This window comes from Neophocaena asiaeorientalis, unplaced genomic scaffold, assembly GCF_003031525.2.
Source record: "Neophocaena asiaeorientalis asiaeorientalis breed wild unplaced genomic scaffold, Neophocaena_asiaeorientalis_V1.1 scaffold150, whole genome shotgun sequence".
Lineage (NCBI taxonomy): Eukaryota > Metazoa > Chordata > Mammalia > Artiodactyla > Phocoenidae > Neophocaena > Neophocaena asiaeorientalis.
This window is the reverse complement of record NW_020176571.1, coordinates 2060971-2074374: the sequence shown is the minus strand read 5'-3', so window position 1 is coordinate 2074374 and position 13404 is coordinate 2060971. Positions and strand designations below refer to the sequence as shown.

At 45.4% G+C, this 13404-nt stretch overlaps 1 protein-coding gene across 18 annotated transcripts in view; it reads right to left on the bottom strand.

Annotated features, from left to right (window-relative positions):
• RAD52 (RAD52 DNA repair protein) overlaps positions 1-13404 on the bottom strand; it is a 52242-nt gene that overhangs the window by 17048 nt on the left and 21790 nt on the right. For 2 of the 18 annotated variants that reach the window (XM_024733052.1, XM_024733053.1), the window contains exons 1-2: positions 12457-12810; positions 585-832 (exon numbers count right to left, since the gene is read on the bottom strand). The exons of 1 other annotated variant lie outside the window; for it this stretch is intronic. The gene's annotated coding sequence lies outside the window, so the exon portion shown is untranslated. 15 more of the 18 variants (XM_024733040.1, XM_024733041.1, XM_024733038.1 and 12 more) reach the window with 15 other exon arrangements.

The window sequence follows — 13404 nt, the reverse complement described above, 5'->3', positions numbered from 1 at the left end:
TCTGCTTCTACCTTTCTGCTAAAATTTTACTGGCGTGGTGGTGCTATTAAAGGTGATTTTTACAATAAGAATGTATTGTATGTTATAATTACAATGTTCGTAATTGAAAAGGTCAGAATGACAGAAGCGTGCTAGGGGAGATTACGACCACCTGCTATATGGGCATCATGACCCTGACCTCTGTGGGGTTGAAGAGGAAACACAGGCCACGGTAGCTGAACTGCTGTCGCGGAGCCAACACGCCAGCAGGCGGGAGTGTAACAGACACGACGCAAGGGAAGAGCCAGATGGCGCAGAAGACCCTGTGTTCAGAAAGGGCCCAGCATTAAACCATTAGTAGTCCCTGCGGTTTATCGCCTGGGACCTTGTTACAAACGCACATTCTCAGGCCCCACCTCAGACCCACTGAATCCCAAACCAGAGGTGAGGCCCATGTATGAGTGCTGGACCAAGCCCACCCCGTGATCCTGGCACAAGCTCCAGTTTGAGAGCCACTGCATTAGACAGAGACCACGCAAGTGTGCGGTCTATTAGAAAAGAGAATTACCCTCAGAAAAAGCAGCTGCAGATGGCTGACCCGCTACCTGAGTGCCCCACCCGCTGCAGATCCAAGGAAGTTGGGCCTCAGCACATCTGCATGCTGTAAACCTTCAGGTTGTTCACTCACGGCAGGACCACAAATCTATGAGCGTCAACCAGTATGATTCCCCACGCAGCGTTCCAAGATGCTGTTTAAGAGCTGACATTCCAAATGGTGATTTCTGGCTCCATCACCCACGAGGTCTTGACCAAGAGAAAAATCACATAATCTCTCTAAATGACGTTTCATCATCTAGAAAATGGAGATAACAATAGTATCTACACTTCCTAGGGGTTCTGTAAAGATTAAATGAGAAACTGCATAAAAACTGCATTAATGCAACTAGTGATTATCATACTAAATGAAATTAAGTCAGAAAGAGAAAAATAAATATCATATGGTATCATCTGTAGAATCCAAAATATGACACAAATGAACCTATCTACAAAACAGAAACAGAAACACAGACATAGAGAACAGACTGGTGGTTGCCAAGGGGGAGAAGCTTGGGGGAGGGATGGAATGGGAGGTTGGGGTGAGCAGATGTAGGCTTTTATATATAGAACGGATCAACAACAAGGGCCTACTGTACAGCAGAGAATTACATTCAATATCCTGTGATAAACCATAATGGAAAAGAATATAACAAAAAGAATGTGTGTGTGTGTGCGTGCAGATATATAACTGAATCACCTTGCTGTACAGCAGTAATTAACACAACGTTGTAAATCAACTATACTTCAACTTAAAAAAAAACTACATCAGAAGAGTGCCTGGCACATGTGAAATACTAAATAAATGTTAGTTATTGCTAAGTTCTTGTTAATTTTCTTACATACATTATGATGAAAATGCAGACAACTAAATGATCCTAAAACATTACCTTTCAGCTAAGAAATGGTAAATCTATTTATAATCTTGCACTAAAAAGTAGGATAGTGGCCTACACTAGGTTAGTCAATAGTGTCTAAAATTGTTAAATCAAGAAAGAATGGAATGAGGACATTACTTAGAACTATAAATGCCAGAAAAGACAAGTAAAAGAAAGAAACATCCCTTAGGAGTGGTGCTGGCGTGAGGAACAGTGCAGCAGGGCTCGCCTTTCTAAAAATAAAACCTTTAGTGCTATTTCCTTTTCAAATATGTGCATGTATTATTTTAATAAAAATAAAAACTTAAATACCTGTTCCATAAAGCAGGGGTCAGCAAACTTTTTCCATAAAGGGCCAGAGAGTAAATATGTTAGGTGTTGCAGGCTATATGGTCTCTGTCACTACTTCACTTTGGCATTTTAGCGTGAAAGTAGCCATAGACAATACATAAATGAATGGGCGTGGTTGTGTCCCAATAAAACTTTATTACACAAATGAACTTATTTACAAAACAGAAAGAGACTCACAGACTTAGAAAACAAACTTATGGTTACCAGGGAGGAAGGCCGGCTGGGAGGGATAGATTGGGAGTTTGGGACTGACATATACACACGGCTATATTTAAAATGGATAACCAACAATGACCTAAAGTATAGCACAGGGAACACTGCCCAATATTCAGTAATAACCTAAATGGGAAAAGAGATTGAAAAAGAATAAATACATGTATAACTGAATCACTTTGCTGTACACCTGAGACTAACACAACATTGTTCATCAACTATACTCCAATAGAAAATAAAAATTTAGGGACTTCCCTGATGGTCCAGTGGTTAAGACTCGGTGCTTCCACTACAGGGGACATGGGTTCAATCCCTGGTCAGGGAACTAAGATCCTGCATGCCACACGGCATGGCCAAAAATAAATAAATAAAATAAAAACTAAGAAACAAACAAAAACTTTATTACAAAAAGAGGTGGCAGATTTGGCCCACAGGTCACGGAGTGGGATACTAAAAGTTGTAGGTGAACAGGACGTTCACAAAGTTTCAAATGAGAGCCTATCTGGTTATCTGTTAAAAACAAGGGTATACACTGCAAATGTACTAATGCCACTGAACTGCATGCTTAAAAATGGTTAAAATGATAACTTTTACATTATGTACATTTTACCACAATTTTAGAAAAGGAGGGGAATAGCTTAACACAGAAAAGATTTCTATCTCACTCATGAAAGATTTAATACAGTCTGGTGGCCCTGTCCATCTTATAGCTATGCCGTCTGGCATGTGTGACTCCTGAGGTCATCGCTGCAGGGGTAGGCAGAGCTGGAGCAGTCACACCAGCTCATAGCTGCCTTAGCTGTGACATGCACCACTCTGGTCACAGTTCCCTAGACAGAACTAGTCACACGGCCCCAGAGGCTGGGAAATGTAAGAAGGCATTTAAATATTTGGCGAGTACTGTCTCCACCACATCCATTTCTCCCCACTCCAGTACGAGCCCCTAGAAGGTGGGGGGTTCTTCCTGACTCTGTGGCACCCCCAGGGCCTAGCATAGTACCTTGCTCATAGTAGGTGGTCAGGAAGGGGAGTGTCTGAATATTAAATGAACGGATACACCAGTGAATGACAGAAATACACAATGCAGGATATATAGACAAAGTATGTTTAATTCTAGAAACTAATTTTATAAGGCAGCAGTTACACTTCTCACATTTAAAAGGCAATTTGTTTCTACTTTTCTAAACAATCTTATAAGATTCAATATATTGAAAAAAGGACAACTAGTCTCTGTCTATAGACTGAAACATGAAATTATTCTTTTTTTAAAAATATTTATTTATTTATTTTTGGCCGCGTTGGGTCTTTGCTGCTGCGTGTGGGCTTTCTCTAGTGGGGGTGCGCGGGCTTCTCATTGCGGTGGCTTCTCTTGCTGTGGAGCACGGGCTCTAGGCACGCAGGTTTCAGTAGCTGTGACTCGCAGGCTCTAGAGCGCAGGCTCAGTAGTTGTGGCGCATGGGCTTAGTCGCTCCATGGCACGTGGGATCTTCCTGTACCAGGGCTTGAACCCATGTCCCCTGCATTGGCAGGTGGATTCTTAAGCACTGCGCCACCAGGGAAGCCCTGGAATTATTCTTTTTGCCAGTTTTAACTTTGGAAAAAACGCTTACTGTTCCGCCTCCCTTTCTAAAACTGTCCACAAACCATTTTCCTGTTATAAAATTAAAATGTCTTTATTGTAGAAAGCTTTAAACATATCAAAAATATGGGAAGAAGTAAAATGTGGCTGGATTCCCACCAGCAACAGATAGCTGTTATCTTCTTCACGTATGACTGTGCTTGTGTATGTGTGTTTTATGTGTATGTACATGCGTATCTGTTAAACCAAAGTAGATTCCCAATGTATCAGGCATATCTTACGCAGGACCTCAAGTCTTGGCCCACTGTCTCCACCCTGGCTGCCATTAGGAGGACCACATACGCGAGGGTCCCGACCAGCAGCACACGGGCACAACCCTACGGCCCCTACTTCCTGCTCACAGGGATGCCTCTTACCTCCCACCCTTGGCCTCGCTCCTGCATTTGAGGTGTGAGAACCCGTGGGACCCACCTGATGCCCACACGTGCACAGTCTGCACACCTGGTGGAGCTGAGGTGCCACGGGGCAAACCTTCTACCAGGGAGACAAAGGCGCTGAGGAGTAGATCCTCTCCTCTCCTCATTTAGGAGGCTGTCCTGGGGTGTGGCACCTTATACCTCCTCCAGGGAGACAGCTTAAGGAAACCAAGCAATCAGCTGTCCTTGTTACCAAGGGGTGGCCAGCCTGGAAATGCACGCTTGAACTGACTTCGTCTCCACCTCTCCTCAATCCCCTTCTCCTTCACTTCTGCTTCCTGGAATTGCACTTCCTAAAAAAATAATACCACATAAGCTTTTGCCTCAAGCTCTAGGTCCCGGGGTCCCCAGGCCTAGCAGACACTAGGGGTGCTGTGCTAACTATCCCATCAGCTCTCACCGCAACAGCACACGCCCAGCCTAACTTCCACACACCAACATCTGCATCTCTACCTGGGGGCTTGCTTGGCATCGGGCCCATTCTGCACCCGGTACTGCAGCCGCAAGTACCAGAGAACGGATGCCCCTGGGAGCAGCCCTCAGTGACTGACTAAAGTTTAAAGGAACTGGCTAAAGTTTAAAGACCCTAGATTTCTCACCCCTTCTGTGGGATAAGCTAAGCCGTGAGTTCTGCGCTGGCTCCAGGCTCCTGGTGGAATCAGCTTGGGTTGCACCCTTTGTTGACTGCCTTTTCTGTCCCTTCTCACTGCCTCTCTGTTCTCCCAGTATGTCCTGAGGTCAGTCCCCAAATAAACTACTTGCACTTGGAGAAAAAATGGAGGGGGGCAAAAGACACCCTCACAATGGAGAAATCTGGCAGCCACCTTGACCAAGCAGTCAAACATAATAATATCACCAACATCTCTACCAATCTAATCGTGACTCCCATCATGAGGAAATCATCAGACAAGTTGAAATCCAGCAGGCCTGAACTCTTCAAAAATACCAGTGCCTCAAAAAACAAAACAAAGCAAAACAAAAAGGACAGTGAACTCTTCTAGATTAAAGGAGACTAAAGAGACAGGACAACACACTGTGTGACCCTTTATAGGATTTTAGATCAGAAAAAAAAAATCTGTAAAGGATATGACTAAGGCAATGGGGGAAATCTGACGATGAACTGCATTTTGGACAATGGTTCTGTATCACTGTTACAGGTACTGAGTGTGATAACTCTATCATGGTCATATAGGAGAATGAACTTGTTACTAGGAGATACATGATGAAGCATTAGAATAAACTGTCATGTTTTCTGCAACTTACTCTCAAATCATTCAACTAATAAAATGTGTGCATGTGTAAAGACAGGGAGAGAAAGAGATAAAGTAACAAACCTATGAATCTAGGTGAAGGATATGCAGGCATTCATTGTATAACTTTCCTAGAGGCTTCAAATTTTTCAAAATAAAATGGTAGGAAAGAAAAAAAAAATGTTAGGAAAGACTTCCTGATAGCCAAAGTTATGGCAGCTACATAAATCTAAATATCCCAATACATCTGCCAAAAACTATATGCACAAACAAAAGGAACAGATAAAACCACAAATATCCTGTATCTCCTAACACAATTAGAAGACTGAAAATGGAAGTTTCAAATTGCCTAGAAGTAAAAATATATATATATCAATTTCTGGTGGAGATAGTTCTTGAACTCTCATCTCGACTTTTTGAGGAGAGCAAGGTGGGACCCAGATGGGAAGAGAAATGCATAGAAGGGAGAAGAGGAGGATGGAGAGCCCAAGATAGAACTAAAATCACTCCCGGAAAATGAAGACCCACACTAAGTATGAAGATACCAACGAAACATTCTGGGAGATGAGTGCAGCCTATGGAGAAAGAGACAAGTGTATGTACAACTCGGTGAGGCAGAACTGGCAAGGCGGGGCTTCTGAGAAGGAAAAAGGAATGACAGATGCCCTTTGAGACTGTCCTGTGAAGGGCAAAAAGGGGGAAATTTAGGATCCTATAAGACAAGAGAACATTTAAAAGTCAAAGGATATATAACCATCTCCCCTCAAATGCCTTCTAATAAAGAAACATACTCACTACACTTACAAAAGAATAAGGGGACTTCCCTGGTGGCTCAGTGGTTAAGAATCCGCCTGCCAATGCAGGGGACATGGGTTCGATCTCTGGTCCGGGAAGATCACACATGCCGCGGAGCAACTAAGCCCGTGCACCACAACTACTGAGCCTGCACTGTAGAGCCCACAAGCCACAACTACTGAGCCCGAGAGCCACAACTACTGAAGCCCACATGCCTAGAGCCCGTGCTCCACAAAAAGAGAAGCCACCGCAAAGAGAAGCCCGTGCACCGCAACAAAGAGTAGCCCCTGCTTGCCACCACTAGAGAGAAAGCCAGGGCCCAGCAACGAAAACCCAACGCAGCCAAAAAATAAATAAATAATAAAATTACTAAAAGAATAGGAAATACTCAAAGTATAAATCTTGTAAATCACCCCAAACTGTCAATCCTGTTCACAAAATGAAAAATTAGATACAAAAAAGAACTTAAGATAGCTCAATAGTGAACTTAAGATACTTCAAAAGACCCTAACACCACACACAAAAATAAGCTCAATAGCCTGGACATATATACACTACCAAATGTAAGGTAGATAGCTAGTGGGAAGCAGCTGCGTAACACAGGGAGATCAGCTCGGTGCTTTGTGACCTCCTGGAGGGGGGGGATAGGGAGGGTGGGAGGGAGGGAGACGCAAGAGGGAAGAGATATGGGAACATATGTATATGTATAACTGATTCACTTTGCTATAAAGCAGAAACTAACACCCCATTGTAAAGCAATTATACCCCAATAAAGATGTTAAAAAAAAAAGATACTTCAAAAGAAATTAAATAATCTGAAGAAGAAGAAAAAAAAAAAAGATTGAAAATAACAAAGGAGCCTCAGGGTCCTGGGGGAAAACATCAAAATGGCTAACACATATAATCAAAGTCCCAAATGAAAAGGTTAAAAAGAACAGGGATAAAAATTTTTTTTAAATAATGGCTCAAATTTTCCCAAATTGGGTGTAAGGCATAAGTTTATAGATTTAGGAAGATCTGCAAATCTCAAAGCAGGATAAACACAAAGGAAATCACACTTAGGTACACCATAGGCAAAATGGCAAAAATAAAAATAAAGAGAAAACCTTAAAAGCAGTCAGAAAAAAATGGCACACTGTCTACAGAGTAACAATGTGAATGATGGCTCCACTGTGAGTTAAAAAAAACATACTTAGGAGTAATTTTAATGAACAATGCATAAGACCTCTTCAAACTATAAAATAGTACCAGAAGAAATTAAAGACCTAAATTAAACAGGAGATGCACCACGTTCATACATTTGAAGACTCTATACTGTTAATATGTAAATTCTTCCCAAACTGATCTAAAGATTCAATGCCATTGCAATCATAATCCCACGAGACTTTTTTTAGAAACTGGTAAGATGATGATTCTAACATTTATGTGGAAAATGCAAAGGATCTAAACTAACCAAATCAAACTTGAAAAACAACAAAGTTGTTGACCTACACTGCATAACTTCAAGACTTACTATAGGGCTTCCCTGGTGGCACAGTGGTTAAGAATCCACCTGCCAATGCAGGGGACACGGGTTCGAGCCCTGGTCCGGGAAGATCCTACATGCCTTGGAGCAACTAATCCCATGCACCATAACTACTGAGGCTGTGCTCTAGAGCCCCCGAGCCACAACTACTGAAGCCCCCGCACCTAGAGCCCACGCTCCGCAACAAGAAAAGCCACCGCAATGAGAACCCTGTGCACCGCAACAAAGAGTAGCCCCCACTCGCCACAATTAGAGAAAGCCCGCACACAGCAACAAAGACCCAACGCAGACAAAAATAAATAAATAAATGAATAAATGTATTTGTTTATTTAAAAAAAAAAAGATCTACTATAATTAAAACAGGGTGGTACTGACATAAGGAATGACCAATCGAACAGAAGAGTCCAGAAATCAACTGCCATGTATACAGTCATCTGAATTTCAACAAAGGTACCAATGCAGTACAATGGCATTTTCAACAAATGATACTGGAACAACTGGATATCTGTATGGGAAGAACATTTAATATTCTTCACAAAATAATTTTCACACCATTCACGAAAACTAGAGATGGATCATAGGCCTAAACATAAAAGCTAAAACTATAAAATTCCTACAAGAAAATACATAAGTATACCTTCACAACCTGGAGGTAACCAAGATTTCTTACTTAGGACTCAGAAAGCAATAATTATAAAAGAAAAAATGACAAATATGACTACATCAAAATGTAAAACTTTGCTTATCAAAAACAGTTCTGGGGCTTCCCTGGTGGCGCAGTGGTTGAGAGTCCACCTGCTGATGCAGGGGACACGGGTTCATGCCCCGGTCCGGGAAGATCCCACATGCCGCAGAGCAGCTGGGCCCGTGAGCCATGGATGCTGAGCCTGCACGTCCGGAGCCTGTGCTCCGCAATGGGAGAGGCCACAACAGTGAGAGGCCCACTTACCGCAAAAAAAAAAAAAACAGCTCTAAGAAAATAGGCAACCACAACAACTGATATCCAGGATATAAAAAGGACATATAAAGAACTCATACAACTCAATAATAAAAAGACAATTAACCCAATTTTAAATGGGCAAAAGATTTGAGCAGGCACTTCACAAAGGAAGATATAAAAATGTCAGTAAACACAGGAAAAAGTGCTCAACATCATTAGTAATCAAGGACTAAAATTAAAACCAACCATAATGACATACCACTCTACACCCACTAGAATGGCGAAAAATAAAGACTGACAACACTAAAAGTTGGCAAGGATGTGAAGCAACCAGAATGCTCATACACTGTTGGCAGGAAACAGGCTGATAAAACTACTCAGCTATAAACACATGGTACCCTTCATGAAAAAAGAATGACTTGAAGATGAAGCCAGCATTCCAGAGTTTAGAGCAGCAGGCCACAGAGGATTAGTCCCAGGCCTTGAACCCTAATGGTTCTTTATATCCTTGGATATCAGTTCCTTGTCAAACAGGTGTCAGAGCTTGTCTATTCATTTTCTTAGAGTTACCTTAAATAAGAAGTTTTCAATTTTAATGTAATCCAATTTATCTTTTTTTTTCCCCAGTGGTTATTGCTTTCTGAGTCTTGTCTAAGAAACCTTTGCACACCTCCAGATCATGACGATATTCTTCCATATTTTCTTCTAGAAGCTTTATGGTTTTATAATTTTTGAAACAAATCTGACAATTTCTTTAGAAATTAAACATGCATTTGCCATATGACCCAAGAATTCTTCTGATAGGTATTTTTCCAAAGAAATAAAAACATATGACAAAAAAAAAAAAAAAAAAGACCTTTGGGGGGGTGAGGGGTAAGAGCCTTAACTAAGATAGTGGCTGTAATCACGAAACTGATGAATTCAAGATATTAAGATTGGCAAAAATGTTTTTTATTCTCATCTATTTCCTTATCACCTAAAAGCATTTCTAATTATATATGGAGGGACGGAGAAAGGAAGGAAGGAGTAAAGAGGAAAGAAGGCATGCTACATAAGGATAGTTTCCTCTTTTGTCTGACCTCATCTTTATTAAAGACAGGGCAGGGCATTATCATGAAGGGTTAAATAAGCCACCTTTAAAAGCGTAAAACTTTAGTTTGTAAACATGGGAGAGCAACGGAAATTTCAGGCTGAGAATTAAAGGTCTGTGTCAGCAGCGAATAACTGATGGAGAGAGCAGCCGGAGTCTACGTTACAACAGTCCAGAGAGGAAATGACAGAGGCTCAGCCAAGAAAACAGCCACGGAGAGAAAGGGTGGACTCTGGATTTGCATCACAGGCAGAAGTGACCAAGCTCAGTGAGCGGTGAAGTTCTGACTGTGCAGATCAAGAAGAACAGGACTGGGTATCAAAATTCTTTATTTTCATTTATGTACATGCTACTCTCATGTTCGTAAGACTTCTTTCAAAATTTAGCAACAGAGTAGAAAAAGAATTCTTTAAGTAAAAAGAAGGAAACATCTCAAAATGTCATCTCTTCCTTGAAGCCTTACACACCTCACTACACTCTCAACAGAATTAACCCTATGTTCCCATGGCATTTACACATTTATCACAGCACACCATAACCCACACTCTGCCACTGGAGAACAGCGGGGCCGCATACTAACTACCGAATCTCCAGGACTGAGCAGAGTCCCTACCCAGCTTGCAGAATAAACAGCATTTTAGCTTATTTTAGCTCCTCTCCGCTTCAAAACTGCCAGAACGTTATTAAAAATGAATACCTTGAGTGGAAAAATGTTAAAAGTCACAGAAGTTGAATCAATACCCCCACTAGGCTTTCCGCCCTTGAATAACTAAATTGGTTACATCGTCCATTCTCACTATTCATGATACTCGTGTTCTACAGTTACCACGAACACTCAAGAATCCAACACCGAGCCACTGCTCCTAGCAGAAATACAGGCCTAGGTTCCTGCGAGCCTCCAGCCACTACATTTTCATCGACCAGTCAATACAAAAGCTTGCTTTGCCTGTTTCTGTCTATTAAAGGTTTCTGCCGAGGACAGAAACCCTGTCAAACTTTCCTGCAAGACGGCTGACCCGACGCCACTGGAACACATACCTATTTAGTATGTATTGTTGATGTATAACTACTGAAATCACAGCCAAGAGCAGGTAACTCAGGCCCGAACAAAGCTCATCTAAGAGAAGCTTGCCGTGCGTGTCTCTGTAAGGCACATCACAGCCACCCTGCACTTCGAACACCAGACAGCACTTCAGCACTAAGCTTGGAGAACATTCTAAACCGTGAAATCACAGCAACACGGATGGACTTGGAGGGCACTATGCTAAGTGAAATAAGTCAGAGAGACAAAGACAGATACTACATGACATCACTTATATGTGGAATCTAAAAAACACAACAAACTAGTGAACAAAACAAAAAAGAAGCAGACTTACAAATACAGAGAACAAACCAGTGGTTATCAGTGGGGAGAGGGAAGAAGGGAGGGGCAAGGGCGGGGCAGTGGTACTTCTGAAAGTTGTAAAGAACTACAGAATTTAAAGAATCCCTCATTCAATTTTTAAAAAATGCGTTAAAGGAAAATGGAATTACTAACGAAAAGCATAAAACTGTGGCACTAAACATGCCACAACAAGGACGCAGGTTTACAGTGTGCGCGGAGACAAGAAGGCAGGGGCACGCCTTACTGGACGTGAGCTGGGGACGGGCGCGTTGGCCCTACTATCTACTTGGAGGCTCCCGAGGAGTTTTAGCCGGGCCGTGCATCCGCAAATAACGGAGATGAACCGGGCGTGCTCGGAGGTCAGACGTCTCCCACAGCTCTCAGCCACCTTCTTCATGCGCTCATCTCCGAGTCCACCCGGTTCCTATCACGCGCCAACAGGTCTTGGCGGCATCGCTGATGACACCCGCACACCGACGCTTCTCTGCCTGTGACCACCACAGCCGACGGCCGAGCAAGTGCTGAGCCGAGGACAGAAACCCTGTCAAACTTTCCTGCAAGACGGCTGACCCGACGCCACTGGAACACTACCTGCTCCGATCCCAGAGTTCAATGTTGGCAGAAGGGTTTTAAGTTGACTGTGCCTCCGACTGTGAGTTCCGTGGAGGAACAGAGCTCAAAAGGTCTCGGAAGCCAAAGGTGCAAAAACCCAAATGCCCATCGACTGACGGAGAAACACAACATGGTCTCTCCCTACGCTGAACTATTATCATTCGGCCGTAAAAAGGGGCGAGTGCCGACCACTGCTACAGCGCGGACGAACCCCGAGGACCTGTGCCGCGCGCAAGGAGCCGCCCACGAGAGGACAAACGCCGTCTGACTGCAGTGAGGTGAACTATCCTGGCCCCGCAAACTCAGAGATAGAAAGCGGTCTGGTGGGTCTGGGCAGCGGGACAGGAGAAGCGTCTACTACGAGCTCGGGATTTCCTTCCGGGGCGATGAAACGCTCTGCAATTGGACAGCGGCGATGGCGGCCCAATCCCCTGACTATACTAAAAACCACTCAACTGGTCTCTTCAGAAGGATGAATTTAGTCGCATGTGAATTCTCTCTCAATTTTTAAAGAAAGGTCTACAAAGGCTGAAGACGCGCTCACCTGTCAAATCCCTCCTAAACGGTTAACTCCTTCCCCGCCGCAGCCTCTCCCGCCCGGCGGCCCAGCCGCGTACATCCTCCGTCCCCGCCCGCGGGCACCAATTACCCCGCGGCCCAGTCCCCGCCGCGCCCGTCCCGGCGCCCTCGGGCCGCAGCGCCCTCGCGGTTCAGCACACGCTGCTGGGCCTGGGACCACTGAGCCGGGACTCGCAAGACGAGCTCCCCACCCGGCGGAGACCCCACTCACGCGCCTAGGCCACGCAGCGCACACGAAGCTCCGTCCCGACTGAATGCGAGCAAGGGCGCTCGGGCACAGCCGCGCAAAGGACGCTGGGAAGAAGGTCCGGGCGGGACAGCGCGCCCGGCTGGGGTGAGCTGAACGCGGAGAAGGGCGCTCCGGCACGACCGCGCAGAGGATGCTGGGGAAAAGGTCCGGGCCAAACTGCCCCGGGCCGTAACTGCGTGAACGCGCGGAAGGGTCCGCGGAAGAAGGTCCGACCGAAAACGTGCTGGGCCACTGCCGGCCACAGGAAGAGGAGCCGCAAGTCAAGTCGGAGCGGGAGCAGAGCCGTCTGTCGAGAGCCGCAAAAGCAAGCTAACAGCGTGAACCTGACCTCCGTTCCGCCGCTCACTCCGCTTGGCTTCCGCGGGCCCTGCGCCGCCGGGATCTCTGCTGCCCCCTGGCGGCCGGCGAGCTCCCCCGGCCTCGTGGCGCCGCCCTCAGCTCTCCCAGCCAGGCAGTCCGAGCCCGACGAGGGGCGGCAGGACCGCTCGGCGCCGCTCAGTGCCCCTAGGCTGCTGCGGAAGAGGACCGTTCTCCTGCATCCTGCTAAGGACGGTCGTCAGAGCGCGGCCTGGATCGCAGGCCGAGGAGCCCGCCGGCCCAGGCCGCGCCCGTTCCCGCCCAGCACACGCCCGTCACCGCCCCGCACACATCCCCGTCTCCGTCCCGGCTCCACACGCCCACCTCCCGCACTCCCCCCCTACCCCCGCCCCCGGGTCTGCAGGACTCCCAGGCGCTCGCGTCGAGGGAGACGCTGCGTGGCGACCTGCGCTCGGGACGTCTCACAGCACCGAGCAAAGCAAGATTAAAAAGTTGTCATCGCGACTCCGAGCTGATTGCGGAAAACTCCAACAAAATCAGTCTCTGCGCTTTTCCAGCTGTTGCCCGGGCGCCCTTCTAGCCGCGCGGACC